The sequence below is a fragment of the Rosa rugosa genome, chromosome 7, assembly GCF_958449725.1.
Source record: "Rosa rugosa chromosome 7, drRosRugo1.1, whole genome shotgun sequence".
Taxonomy (NCBI): domain Eukaryota; kingdom Viridiplantae; phylum Streptophyta; class Magnoliopsida; order Rosales; family Rosaceae; genus Rosa; species Rosa rugosa.
Window position 1 is genome coordinate 13,653,907 of NC_084826.1, and position 14,696 is coordinate 13,668,602.

General features: G+C 37.5%; 2 long non-coding RNA genes across 2 annotated transcripts; one reads left to right on the plus strand and one right to left on the minus strand.

The window, feature by feature from the left end:
- Positions 1-1,158: 1,158 nt before the first annotated feature.
- Positions 1,159-2,960, minus strand: LOC133723964 (uncharacterized). Its single transcript, XR_009853374.1, has 4 exons — positions 2,828-2,960; positions 2,678-2,745; positions 1,632-1,728; positions 1,159-1,492 (listed from the first exon to the last, which is right to left on the minus strand). It is a non-coding gene; the product is annotated as an uncharacterized LOC133723964 (long non-coding RNA).
- Positions 2,961-9,091: 6,131 nt separating this feature from the next.
- LOC133723664 (uncharacterized) lies at positions 9,092-12,087 on the plus strand. Its single transcript, XR_009853184.1, has 3 exons — positions 9,092-9,454; positions 10,189-10,265; positions 11,144-12,087. It is a non-coding gene; the product is annotated as an uncharacterized LOC133723664 (long non-coding RNA).
- The last annotated feature ends 2,609 nt before the right edge of the window (positions 12,088-14,696 follow it).

Genomic DNA, 14,696 nt, shown 5'->3' on the forward strand with positions numbered 1-14,696 from the left:
CTGGAAGTCAGCATAACCAACAAATATACACTTACGGGCAAAGGGATCAAGCTTGTTGCGTTGAGGCTTGGGAATATGAACATAAGTTGTGCACCCAAACACCCGAGGCTCCAAATTAGGCATAGAAGTGATGGTCAAAAGTGTATGAAGCTTCTGATGAGGATTCTGAAACTCAATCACCCGTGAAGGAGTACGGTTGATAAGATATGCTGCTGATTTCACTGCTTCTCCCTAATAGGACCGAGGTACATTCATGCCAAACAAGGAAGCACAAACAACTTCCATCAACTGCATGTTCTTCCGTTCTGCTAAACTATTATGTTGAGGAGTATAAGAATTGGAGGTTTGATGACGAATTCCATGTGACTGGCAAAACTCAATCATAGGGCCACACTACAACAAAAATGCTAATTTGCGAGGAACAAATTTGTCGCTGAAAACTAAGATATCCTCGCCGTAGTGTTTTCGCGAGGAAAATATTTTGGTCACCAGTTCCTCACGGTAGGGTGGTCAAGAAAAGTTTCCGCGAGAAAAATACTATTTCCTCGTCAATCCCTTTTCGCGATGAATATATTTTTTTCTCGCCGTTATTCTTTAGCTACAATTTTTTTCCTCGCCTAAACTCATACTTTTTTCTCACTAAAAAATTTGGAAGACCAGAAAATAGTCGTTAAATATATTTCCCGATAAAATAAATTTCATCACTAAAGTATTATTTCCTCACTAATGATATGTAAATAATTTAGAAATTATAAATAATAAAAAAATTGAAAAAACATTTTCATCGTTGTAGGTATCTTTTGTCAAGGAAGTCTTTCCTCACTATAAGCAATCTTTAATGAGGAAATTTATTTTCTTCCTTATATGTATCTTGTACGAGAGAAAACTATTCCTCGCCAAAGTTACTCAATGACGAGGAAATTTAGATTTGTTGATGTAGGTTATATGGTGTATTCCTCGCCAAAGGTACTCAATGACGAGTAACTTTACATTTGTCGATATAGGTTATAAGGTTTATAGCGAGGAAATTTACTTTTGTCGTTGTAGGTTGTATTTGCTATAGCGAAGAAATTTTCTTTTGTAGTTGTAAGTTGTATAGTCTATAGCGAGGAAATTTATCTTTTGTCATTGTAGGTTGTATAGTCTATAGCGAGGAAATTTACTTTTGTCGTTGTAGGTTGTATAGTCTATAGCGAGAAAATTTATTTTCATCGCAATAGATACTATATTCTATAGCGAGGAAATTTACTTTTTGTCGTTGTAAGTTGTATAACCTATAGCTATGAAATTTACTTTCATCGTCGTACATATTATAATCTTTAACGAGAAAATTTATTTTTGTCGTCATAAGTTGTGTATTGTATAGCGATGAAATTTATTTTCGTCGTTATACATTCTATAGCCTATAGCGAGGAATTGAGTCCATCTTCTACAGAATTTTCGCATGGCTGATCAGTCATTTGCACACGAGAGCGTTTACTCATTGCATTACCTGTTATTACACACACATGTTAAATTAATCAATATGAGTCAAATAAATAAGTTAAATCTAACTTTCTATAAATATTGTTGTAGCAAAACAAAAATTAAAGTTTCAGACCAAAAAAAAAAAACAAAAATTGAAGAATTACCTGAAGTTGGATCCATTTGGGCATGGCTGATCAGTAGTTTGCACACGAGAGCGTTTACTCGATGCATTACCTGTTGTTATACACCGAAGCCTTCTCTCTGTCCAACCAAAAAAGATCAGAGAACAGAACATAAAGTTGGAAAAAAAAATTATAGCCTAACTCTCTTGTTCTGTGAGTGGAAATTTCAATTCAGTTAAGTAATTAACGTACTACTTTGTTATACTTGACTCTTATTATATCTTTTACTTTAATTGGGTTACTTGGCAATTAGATTTAGCCTAAGATTGTAGTGGAGGCAAGCACTTTGTTTTTGTTGGTTTTTGTAACCTATATTTTGAATGAAGTTCTATTTTTTATTTCAGTCAGAACTTAAATCAAACAGTTGGTATGCATAGCTTACTAACCCAGAAAATGAAACAAGACCACAGAAGACCAAATTCCCATAGAAGAGTCTACAATTTTTCAGAACATAACTAACATTTAGATATCAGCTAAATGACTTACAAGGGCATAAAATAATCACAAAGGAAGGCTCACAACCAAAAGAACCATACAGATTTAGATCACAACATCCTTCTTACTGCACATTAATTCTAGATTTTCAATGATGACCGCCCAAGAACAAACAATTGACATCATCATATCTCATCCAACATTAAAATTATTCAATCCCTGCAACTCTACCTTCATTCGATTATAAAGTTAGATATATCAGTCATGTGTTAAGAGTCAATTTCAACCCAATTATTATACCCTCTGTGTTGAACTTGGGATTACATAATCCACCACGAAAAGAATCAAATCAACTAATTATGAAACTAACCCGAAGACACCTCAATCCAAGGAACCAAGTATAAGCAATTCACTCGAAACACTTACAAATAACTAGCAATCGACCCGTTATGTAATTGATTTGTTATTGCACATAAGCAAGTGAGCCACAGATTCCAGTATATGCAAGTTGAAATGAATTTGGGGAATTCGAAATAGAAACGGATAGAAGAAGAAGAAGAAGAAGAAGAAGAAGAAGAAGAAGAATGGCTTACATATTTGGCAGCACATACCCAATTAACTTCCCAATTCCATTCGATCCCAATTCGATCGAACTTTTGTTCTGTTTTTGCAAATAGGACCTTTGTTAATCAAACAATGCAATAATTGTGTACAAGGAGGAAGAAAGATGAATCTAGTCTTACCTATAGAGATGAGAGCTTCAATTCAAAGATGGGAGATGCAGAGAGGGAGGCTGCACCGTGAGAGATAGAGAAGTAAAGAGTTTTCATTCTCTTAGGTTTTATCTCTTAATTGTTTTTCCTTTTTAGATTAGCGCTTTGTTTTCTGTTTTTTTTTAACTCTCCCCGCCTTCGGTAAATGAAACCAAAACATCCCGCTTCTTTTTTTCTTTTTTTTTTCAATATGTCATTTATAAAAATAAAAATGTGTTTATAAAAATAAAAATGGGTTTAGGGTATCTTTATTGCAATTATCTTAACTGTTTTCATTGTGGAGAGCTCCATGATATTTTGATCATACTTTAGCATAAACATAAACAATGCTTAAGTATATGAACAATGATTGAGTTTATGTAAAATAATGTAGTTTTTGGTTATCTTTTTTACGTGTTTTGCTATATTCTCAATAAGAAGATTTCTTGTTTAGAGGAGATATCCTGTTAAGATGGAGATATCTAGTTAAGGCAGAAATATTTAATCGAGGTGGAAATATTCGCTCGAGGCTGAAAAATCTGGTCGAGGTGGAAATATCTAGTTGAGGTGGGAATATCTGATCAAGGTGGAAATATTCGGTCAAGGCGTGAATATCTAATCGAGGAGGAAATAACTTGTAGAGGATGATCTCGATAGGATGAAACTCTTTAAGGAGGATTTGAGTGACGAGAGATTTGCTCAAGGAAAATAAATATTTAAAGACACTAATTTTTTTATAAATCTATATTTATATATCATACATTTCAAAGAGCAACCTCTATCAATTCAAAGAAAATGGGAAAACTGACCGTTGGATGTGATTATTACAATAAATTATGCGTGTGGTTAAAAATTTAGTCAATTTCACCATAGTTTCGAACCCGATCGGATTGGTCAACCGTAATCATTTGTATGTTTTCTTGGTTGACCGATGGAGTGACGACCGCGAAACGTGCTTATTTTTTTACATCACATTTGTAAATATTTCATCGATGGATGTGCGTGGACATAAGATAAAAATTTCAATTTTAATTACAAATACGTTGGTCTATACCAATTTGCCTCCTAAAGTTGTATAACTTATACATTGCAGTTGAGGTTCATTCTAAAGCAAATATGAAGTGGAAAATGAATTTGGAGAAACCAACCGCTCGATGGAGAGATTGTAATGTTTTATGGTGGTTGTAAAAATTTCAGCCAATTTGGTTCTCGTTTCGAATTCGATCAACTAGGTCATACTTAGTTACTCTTATAAACCTATATTTATATCATATACACTCTAAAGAGCAACCTCTATCAATTCAAAGAAAATGGAAAAACCAACCGTTGGATATGATTATTACAATAAATTATGAGTGTGGTAAAAAATTTAGCCAATTTCACCTTATTTTAGAATCTGATCGAATTGGTCAACCGTCGTCACTTGTATGTCTCCTTAGTTGACCGATGGCATAACGACCGCGAAATGTGCTTATTTTTTCACATCACGTCTGTAAATATTCCATCGATGGATGTGCGTGAACATAAGATAAAAACTTCAATTTTAATTACAAAGACGTTGGCCTATATCAATTTGCCTCCTAAAGTTGTATTGACTTATACATTGCATTTAAATTGTTGAGGTTCATTCTAAAACAACCATGAAATGGAAAAGGAATTCGGAGAAACCAACCGCTCGATGGAGAGATTGTAATGTTTTATGATGGTTGTAGAAAATCCAGCCAATTTGGTTCTCGTTTCGAATTCGATCAGTTAGGTCAAACTTAGTTACTCTTATAAACCTATATTTTATATATCATACAGTCCAAAGGGCAACCTCTATCAATTCAAATAAAATGGAAAAACCGACCATTGGATGAGATTATTATAATAAATTATCAGTGTGGTAAAAAATTTAGCTAATTTCACCATATTTTTGAATCCGATCGAATCGGTCAACCGTAGTCATGACATGTAAAATATATATGCACATATTCTATATAGAAGTATGAGAACATCTAATTTCACCATAAGCCAAATTACAACAAATTCACACTCACACAAAGAGACGCACACACACACACATATAATGATGATGTGGCACACTGAAGATTTCCAAATATATGTGCTGGGCCTTCTAGACATAAACTTGTAAAAGATGTTGCAGATTCCCGTCCAAGCTGAACTGCCTTCACTTAAATTGCCATAACTCCTTCTAGAAAAGTCGGAATCGCAAACCGTAAAATTATTCAGAAACTAGACACATGGGGCTTTCCGTGCATATAGGGTACAGATCCTAATTCTATCCGAGTAGTTCCCAGTAATTCAGCGAAGTTCGGTTCTAGACATGAACTTGTAAAAATGTTGCAGATTCCCGTCCAAGCAGAACTGCCTTCACTTATATTGCCATAACTCCTTCTAGAAAAGTCATAATCGCAAACCGTAAAATTCCTCAGAAACTAGACACATGGAGCTTTCCGTGCATACAGGGCACAATTCTTAATTCCATCCGAGAAGTTCTCAGTAATTCAGCGAAGTTAGGTGTTCTGCATAGCAGTTTCTGTATTGCAGATTCTCGTTCAAGCTGAACTGCCTTCACTTAAAATGTCAAAATTGCTTCTTTTTTACGAGGAAATAGTTCTCGTAAAAGATGGACTTTTAGCGAGGAAATCATACTTTTGTCGCCATTGAATTTGGCAGGTTTTACATAATTTTCCGCCAAACAAATAACGACGAAATCATTATTTCCTCCCTAATGATTTCTTTTGACGAGGAAATAGTTCCTCGTAAAAGACAGACTTTTAGCGAGGAAACTATACTTTTGTTGCCATTGAATTTGGAGGGTTTTACATAATTTTCCGCCAAACAAATAACGACAAAATCCTTATTTCCTCCCTAATTGCTTCTTTTGACGAGGAAATAGTTCCTCGTAAAAGACGGACTTTTAGTGAGGAAACCATACTTTTGTCGCCCTTGAATTTGGCGGGTTTTACACAATTTTCCGCCAAACAAATAACGACGAAATTCTTATTTCCTCCCTAATTGCTTCTTTTGACGAGAAAATAGTTCCTCGTAAAAAGACGGACTTTTAGTGAGGAAACCATACTTTTGCCGCCCTTGAATTTGGCGCGTTTTACATAATTTTCCGCCAAACAAATAACGACAAAATTCTTATTTCCTCCCTAATTGCTTCTTTTGACGAGGAAATAGTTCCTCGTAAAAGACAGACTTTTAGTGAGGAAACCATACTTTTGTTGCCCTTGAATTTGGCGGGTTTTACATAATTTTCCGCCAAACAAATAACGACAAAATTCTTATTTCCTCCCTAATTGCTTCTTTTTGACGAGGAAATAGTTCCTCGTAAAAGACAGACTTTTAGTGAGGAAACCATACTTTTATCACCCTTGAATTTGGCGGGTTTTACATAATTTTCCGCCAAACAAATAACGACGAAATTCTTATTTCCTCCCTAATTGCTTCTTTTGACGAGGAAATAGTTCCTCGTAAAAGACAGACTTTTAGTGAGGAAACCATACTTTTGTCGCCCTTGAATTTGGCGGGTTTTACATAATTTTCCGCCAAACAAATAACGACAAAATTCTTATTTCCTCCCTAATTACTTCTTTTGACGAGGAAATAGTTCCTCGTAAAAGACAGACTTTTAGTGAGGAAACCATACTTTTGTCGTCCTTGAATTTGGTTGGTTTTACATAATTTTCCGTCAAACAAATAACGACAAAATCCTTATTTCCTCCCTAATTGCTTCTTTTGACGAGGAAATAGTTCCTCGTAAAACACGTACTTTTAGCGAGGAAACCATAGTTTTGTCACCATTGAATCTGGCGGGTTTTACATAATTTTCCGCCAAAGTAATAACGACGAAATCATTATTTCCTCATTGAATATTATTTTCGTGATGAAAACATTCCTCACCCAAGTTTCATATTTCCTCGCTAATAACATGATGATTTAGAAGACCAAATTATGGTCACCTTTAGTGATGAACTAAAATATTCATCGTAGAAAGTGGTGTATAGTGAGGAAAATATGTTTCTCACAGAAAACCTAACGACATTTAGTGAGGAATCGAAATATTCCTCGTAAAAAGTGACATTTACTGAGGAAAATAAATTCCTCGCAAAAAACTTAGTCGCTAAAAAGCCTTTCTGTTGTAGTGCCATTCACAAACTCTCCACCATTGTCAGACTGAAACACTCTGATGGATTGTTGATACTGAGTTGCCACCATTTTGTGAAATTCGGTAAACATTCCAAATACATCACTCTTATTCTTTAGTAATGACACCCATGTCATGCAAGTGCAATCATCAATAAACGTTACAAAATACCGAGCTCCAGAAAAAGAAGGAATTTTCGCAGGACCTCAGACATCAGAGTGAATCTTCATAAAAGGAACATGACTTTTATTAAGACTTGGTGAATATGAAATACGGTGACTATTGGCCAGTGCACAAATGTCACAATGGAAATCCAAATCACTAACAACTGAAAACAAATGAGGTTGCAGCTTCTTAAGATAACTAAAGGATAGATGACCTAAACGACGATGCCATAACCATACAACTTCCTTTGCATTCTCTACCCTGTTGATCTGATTAGCTTGTCCCAAAAGATGCTTATGTTTCTTTTTAGTCTCTGTCAGATCCAGATAGTATAATTTCCCTCTTCTAACACCATAACCAAGAATCCGTCGAGTCAGAATGTCTTGAAATACACAGAAAGACGGATAGAAGGTCACAATACATGCAAGAGCTAAAATAATTTGACCAACAGACAGGAGATTATAAGCTAGTGATGGAACAACTAAGACAGATTCAAGGGTTAAGGTATCAGATAAAGCAATAGAACCTTCTCCGGTGACCGGAGTTGGAGTACCATCAGTAGTAGAGACAACGTCTTGAGGGGAACATCTAAGGTTTTTCACAAGACTTAGGTCATTGGTCATATGGTCAGATGCACCTGTATCAATTATCCATGTACTATTAAAAGTAACCTTACCCTTCATACCTGACTGCGCTACAGTAGCGGAGACATTGTCTAGGTAAACTTCCTCTGTAGTAGCAACAGCGGCCTTGCCCAGATTCTTTCGCGGTTTCTTGGTGAAGTCCAACCAATCAGGGTAACCAATCACTTCATAGGACCACTCCTTGCTATGACCTAATTCCCCACAGATAATGCACCTTTTCCTAGAGGACGGCGTGGAGAATGTCCTAAGAAGCCTGGAGGAGTACCTTATTTGCGTTGAGCCATAATAGAAAATTCAGTAGTTACCGAATTCCCCATAGCCTGTTTATCTGATTGCACCATTGAGGAATTCAGGATTTTCGCAGGATTGGATTTTCTAGGGTTTCAAGATGGATATATATGAATGTTTTGGAAAAAAAAGTTGTTTTCTTTTTTTCTTTTTCCGAAACAAGGTAGGGTGATGGTGGTTTGAAATTCAGGATGGTTTGATTGCAACGGTGGTGGTACGCAGTGGTTTGTGGTGTTCTTCGGGATTCAGGATTCAAAGGATGCAACGCAAGTTCAAAGGATTGAACCTGCTTTGATACCAAGTAGAAAAGAATACTTCAATTCAGGGTTAATTCGATGATTCTATTCATCCCACAATGAGGGTATATGTACAAGTACAAAGGAGTAGTCTAACTCTAATAGGAAACAAACTTTCCATAATTACAGGATATCCTAATTAAATAAATACAGATTTACAGCGATTCTACATAATCAAAGTAGATGAAGTCATACGTTCTTGGGTAAATAGACATGGCCTCACACCAATTTTGATAAGTTCCGATCAATCAACTTGATATACCTGCTATTAGTTGAAATTTGATTCAATGGTGGGGAGTAGATTCATAGTGTTTATAATAAATTCTTGTAATACCCCGAAAAATCCAAATTAAATTCTGTGGATTTTTAGAAATGATTTCACGATAGTGGGAGCGAGTACGAGGCTCGGAGGAATTGTGGAATTAGTTCGAACGATTAATTTTCGAAAAACGAACGTTATTTAGGGGGTCTCAAAAAGTGACTTTTTATACATTGGGAATTTGGGAAAACTTCCTTCATGAAAGTTGTAGAGGACATTAAACCGAGTGCGTGCATATGTGGTACGTAAAAATCGGAGTTCGTATGCGAAAGTTATAAGCAAAATATGAAAGTTACTGTTTATGGTAGATTGGTATAAATTTGAAATGTTACTGTAGCCAGGTAACTTTTCTTTCTTTTCTCTCTCCTTCCCCCGTGCTCTCTCAGTCTCTCTCTTCTGCAACTCTCTCTTTCTCTCTTCTGCAACCTCCTCTTTCACCACCTCTAGACCACCAAATGGCGAGCTGCGAGCATCGATAGACTCGTCTCTTCCTCCTTATCACGCATGTGGGAGTTGTTTACGACGATTTGGCCGGAAATGTGGAGATCGAAGCCAACATTTTTACTGTAGCAAATTAGTCAACGCCGATTTCCGGCCACCTCCAGTCATAAACCCAGGTCCATTAGAAGCGCCTTAAGCCGCTCTTCATGCTCGCCAAGTCTCATAACCCAGATCGAAGCATGGAGGAAGAAAGCATAATTGGAAAATTTCACTGTACATCGGAGTGCTTAATTGTTCGACTACTTCAAGGTATTTTCTGACTTTGTCACAGTTGAGAAAGTGATTGGAAATGTTGAGATGATGCTGTGGATGAAATTTGGTGGCCAGAGGAGGTGGTTGACCGCCGCGTTGACCGCCGTTGACCGCCCACTGACCGCCGCTTGTGGCGGCGTATTCGACCATATTTTGAGTTTTTATTATCTAGGTGATGATCTACGCATCCTTACGAGCGTTTTGATATATTACAAGGTCATTTTAGAAAACGTTGATAAATAGTGAATTTATGTTTTGACGTTACTATTTAACGTTTTTACGTTTTATCTTCGGTTTACGATCTGTGAGGATCTGACCATCGGTTTTACTTCAAATTTGGATATGATGATCTTATGACTGTCCCAGTGGCTTTGTGTGGTCATGGGCGAAGATCCGACCGTTGGATCTTCGTATAAATGTAAAACAATGATTCGGAAGGCGATTCGTGAGAATCCGACCGTCAGATTTTCGTATAATTTTATGGAGATGTTTGTTAGAGTGATTCAAGAAGATCTGACCATTGGATCTTTGTGATAATTTTGGAGGATGATCCTAAGGGCGATCCGTGAGGATCCGACCGTTGGATCATCGTATAATTAGGATCCGACCGTTGGATCATCGTATAAATTCGATCTGACCGTTGGATCATCATTAAATTAGAATCCGACCGTTGGATTTCCGTATATGTGTTGTTTATGAATGATTGCTAAGTTAAGATCGTATCTGACTAGGTGATTGACGGTTTGAGTTGGTGGACGATTGTGGATCGTATTTTGAGCTGAATTGAAGACGCAGCGGGATTATCGAGGTGAGTAAACCTCACGTGGTTCATATTACGAACCCAATATATTTAATTGCTTTATTTTGCAATCATATGAACTATTGTTGGTGTATTAGACATTCCTGTGTGAATGTCTGTATATATATTATTACGTGAAATAATATGTATTGTTGGAGTTGTGTTGAGTTTATTGTTGAGAAACAATATATTGTGAGAGGTATTGAGTTTATTGTTGAGAAACAATATATTGTGAGAGGTGTTGAGTTTTATTGTTGAGGAACAATAAATTGTTGTGATCTGTGGAGATCACTAGGTCACGAGGTGACCATGGCATCTATTAGTGAATCACGCTCTCGTACCGGGCTGGTGGTTATTAATAGTATTAAATCGTAATCACGTCTGTGGCCGGACGAGTGGTTACGTTCAGTTAGAGCTCTAGTCTGTCTGCCAAATGTGGAGTGACCTTATGAGTGAATTTGAGAGTAACTCATAAGTGTCAATATATATATGGTAACCTTATGAGGGAAATTGAGAGTAACTCATAAGGGTCTATATATATATATGAGTCTGTCTACCAAATGTTGGGAAATCTTATGAGCGAATTTGAGAGTAACTCATAAGTGTCTATATATATATATGAGAGTGAGTGATCTTATGAGCTAAATTGAGAGTAACTCATAAGTGTCTACATATATATATGAGAGTGAGTGATCTTATGAGCTAAATTGAGAGTAACTCATAAGTGTCTATATATATATATATGAGAGTGAGAAAGTAACGTGGGTTTGTGGTAGTCTTGAAATCTAATAAATCAACAGTTCTTTCTTGTTTACTCATACTGGCTGTAAAAAGCTTACCGGGTTTTGTGTTGTTGCAACTCCCGGTACACTATTCAAATTGTGTAGCGGGTAATCCTACAGGACAGGAGAACCAGGACGGTGATCGCGCGGTTAGAGCAATTGTTAGAGTTTTACAACAATTGTAAGTTGTGAGGTGTGTTATGCTCATTTGAGCTTTATAATATATTGTGAGAGTGAATTGTAATAATGAACTCGAAGTTTCGAGATTTGGATTTTGTAATTGTAATTATTCAGGTTTCGGATTTGAATTTATCATTCAAAATCCGGGGCGTGACAGTTTGGTATCAGAGCGTAAGGTGCATATTTGGTGATGTGTCAATACCTTCCGAGTGATGGCCCGTCTGCAGCGGATCCCCATCGTGTGCTCTTTGGTATTGGCTAAGTCATTGGGTATGCGTGAGTGTTGGGAGTTGTTTAGGCCGCTAGGTCGTTTAGGGAACGTGAATACATTCCCTATAGTATTGACTTGGTTAATATGAATTTGTATTTGACTTATACTGTGTTTTAAGTGTTATACAAGTATTAGCCAAGCATACTATACTCCTTAGGTGATGGATATTCGAAGGGGTTGTACTTAGAACCTTACAGTTGTCTTGTAGGTTCGTATGAGAATAAGTTCAGTGGCCGCGAGTTACAATCCTTGAGGAATAGGAACCTCTTGATTCAACTCTGTTAAGTCAACGAGGATTGTTTTATGGAAATGAGGTTCTTTTGATTGTTGAAGTGTTTGGTTGAAGGCATGGTCTGGACCTATGCTCGTCTGTAATGTGGATACGAGTATTAATCGATGGTAATTTTGCCTTTTTAAGTTGGATATACTAATGTTCTTGAATAGATTCTTGACTCATGTGGAGTTGTGAGTAGTGTTGCGGTTAGGGAAGGAATTATTGCGGTTACTTCTTCCTTGTGCTTGTAAGTTGTTAAGCAGGGTTTAAGGTGCGAGACAAGAATTTTATTTTGTGCTCGATGGTTAGAGAGGAGAGACCATTGTTTTGGGTTGTCGTTGAGTACTATAATTCCTTCAGAATCAGGATTGTTGGTAGAATTGGAATTAGTAGTAGTTTTGGTGATTCTGAATTTGAATTGAGTTCGCGAGATGTGTCTTATATACGTGGTTGATGTTACTTGCATCATTTTGGAACGATACGTTACGATTCACAAGGAAAACTGGATTTGAAATTTATTCATTTGAACACCATGGGTTGATGACCTGACCGTGACTTGTGAATATAGTTTTGTTCAAGTGAATGAAATTGAATTTTGTGGCCTTTGTGTGGTGAACTAGTTTTCTTAAGTTTTGGATCGTAGTATGGAGATGGGCTGCAGTGAATTTGAAGTTGTTGTGTGTTTTAAGTTTAAGTAGGCGGGACACTTAAAGTTTTGCAATGGAGTTGATTTTGGTGTAATTAATTGGGAGAGTTAGAATCAGTTCTTGTGAATGATGTTGGATGAGAGTGTGTGCCTTTGGTGATTGATTTTAGGTGTTATAGTTAAACGCAATTTCGGATATTGATTTTAGTGATTTTGTTAGGTATCCATAGTGGTTCAAGTGAATTACTATGTGATATGGAGTTTGATTTGATTTCTGAATCGCTAAATGTTAGGGATTGAATTGTGGTGAGTTTTTGTTGAAACAATTGATAGATGGAATTATCGAGATTCTATAAGAGTTGTAAGAGTAACTCTAAAAACGTGGGTTTTTCCTAGCTAACTCAGGATGTGTTTAGCTTTATAAATCCCTAATCCTATCGATGAAATTGTTGTGTTTGGTTTGACTCAGAGGATACTAGCTAGACCTCGATGCGACTTAATTGATTGTTGGATTCTTTTTGAGTGATTGTTTTTATTGCATCATTATGAAAGATGTGTGCAGTAGAGTTGTTTATGGTTTTGAAAACAGTATTGGGTGACCAAGGTTCGATCCTTGGTGTTGTTGTTGGTTAAACAAACAGGAAAGAAAACATGCACACCATCTTATTGAGTTTATATTACAAAAAAAAAAAAAAAAAAAAAAAAAAAAAAAAAGCGAGGACTATGCTATACTAAGCCTAGTCAGCAGCTCCGGATGGGTTGAGGCTGAGCTCAAGAGAAACGTTTGAGCCACTGTGGTAACCGCCTGAGCCACCAGAATAGTAACCAAAAGCGCTACCTTCCTCGGAAGTAGCCTTCAGGTTACCAAAGACGTCCTCGCCGTGCACGGGGAACAGAGGAAGAGTTTGAACCTCCTGGTGATCTCCTCCTCGTTGTTGCAGGGATGTTTGTCCTCCTGTTGTGCCAAAAGAGTTGTACTAGTATTAGTGTTGAAGTGTGAGGAAGAATATGAAACAGAATTTAAATCAAGAAATCCTTCATTACCAGTAGAATAGGTGGAACCAAAGTTGAGATCAATGGATCTACCATCATCAGTAGAACTAGTGGACCCAAAATTGATGTCAATGGATCCACCAGCTGGCCCAAAATTGATGTCGATGGATCCACCAGCACCAGTAGAACCAGTGGACCCAAAATTGAGATCAATGGATCTACCAGTACCAAGAGAACTAGTTCTCATGGGCACTGGAGCAGCCTGATTACACCTATTCATCTGCTTCTCTCGAGCCCTGACGTTCTGGAACCAAAAGTAAATGTTCTTACCCTCAACATACCCATACTGGTTCAGCTGGAGACAGATCTCGTGAATCTGCTCTGTAGTTGGGCACTTAAATCCCTTGACATAGTAAAGATCCTTGAGGATTCTTATTTGTTCTGGAGTAGGAATCCACCTGGTACGGCTTCGCCAGAAATCCATGTTGGCACTACTTCCAGCTGCTTGGGTGTTTCCTCCCTCCTCTGTTGGTTGCTGTTGTTGTGGTTCCATTTGTTGCGGGGTTTGGAGCTCCATTAGTTGCAGAGTTCGTGGCTCTTGGGTCATGGGGTGAGAGGATGTGGAAATCGAGGAATACATGGTTTAGTGTTTGAGGGAGATTTTGTTAGAAGGATTGGAGTTGTTGAACTGGTGATTGGAGATCTGAGATTCTCAGAGGAAAGATGAGATCGAATCTTCAAATGGAAGAAAAGATCTGAGAAAGAAGGATTGAAGATTTGGAGGAAAAGATTGAAGATCTGAAAGTTCAGAGGAAAGATGGGATTGAATCAACTAGATGGGAGAGAAGATCAGAAGAGAAGGATTGAAATTGATGAAGAAAGGATTTGAGTTTCGAGAGGAAGGCTGCAGAGTTTGAGAGAGAATGGCTGGGGAAAATTTCTTTTCTTTGGTGTGAACAGTTTTTCTCCAGGATGCACCTATTTATAGAACGAGGTGAGCAGATCTCCACCGTTGGATGGACGATCTCTGAGATTCAATCCACGCGTTGGATTAAAGTCGCCCCGAAACCCGGAAAAGCTGTTGGCGCGTGGAGAGCGTGTAAGGGGACCGAGGGAATCTCGAGGCGCTGTGGCAGACAGCTGTAGCCGAAAGCAGATTTGACTGCCGTAAATCACGGAAGGGATAAGCCGTGACACAAGTGGGCCGTACTTGGGCCTGTCTCGGATCAAGGCATCACTGTAGCTGTGGGTGGAGGCCTGATGGGCCGAGTTTCAGAAACAGTTTTGGACATGA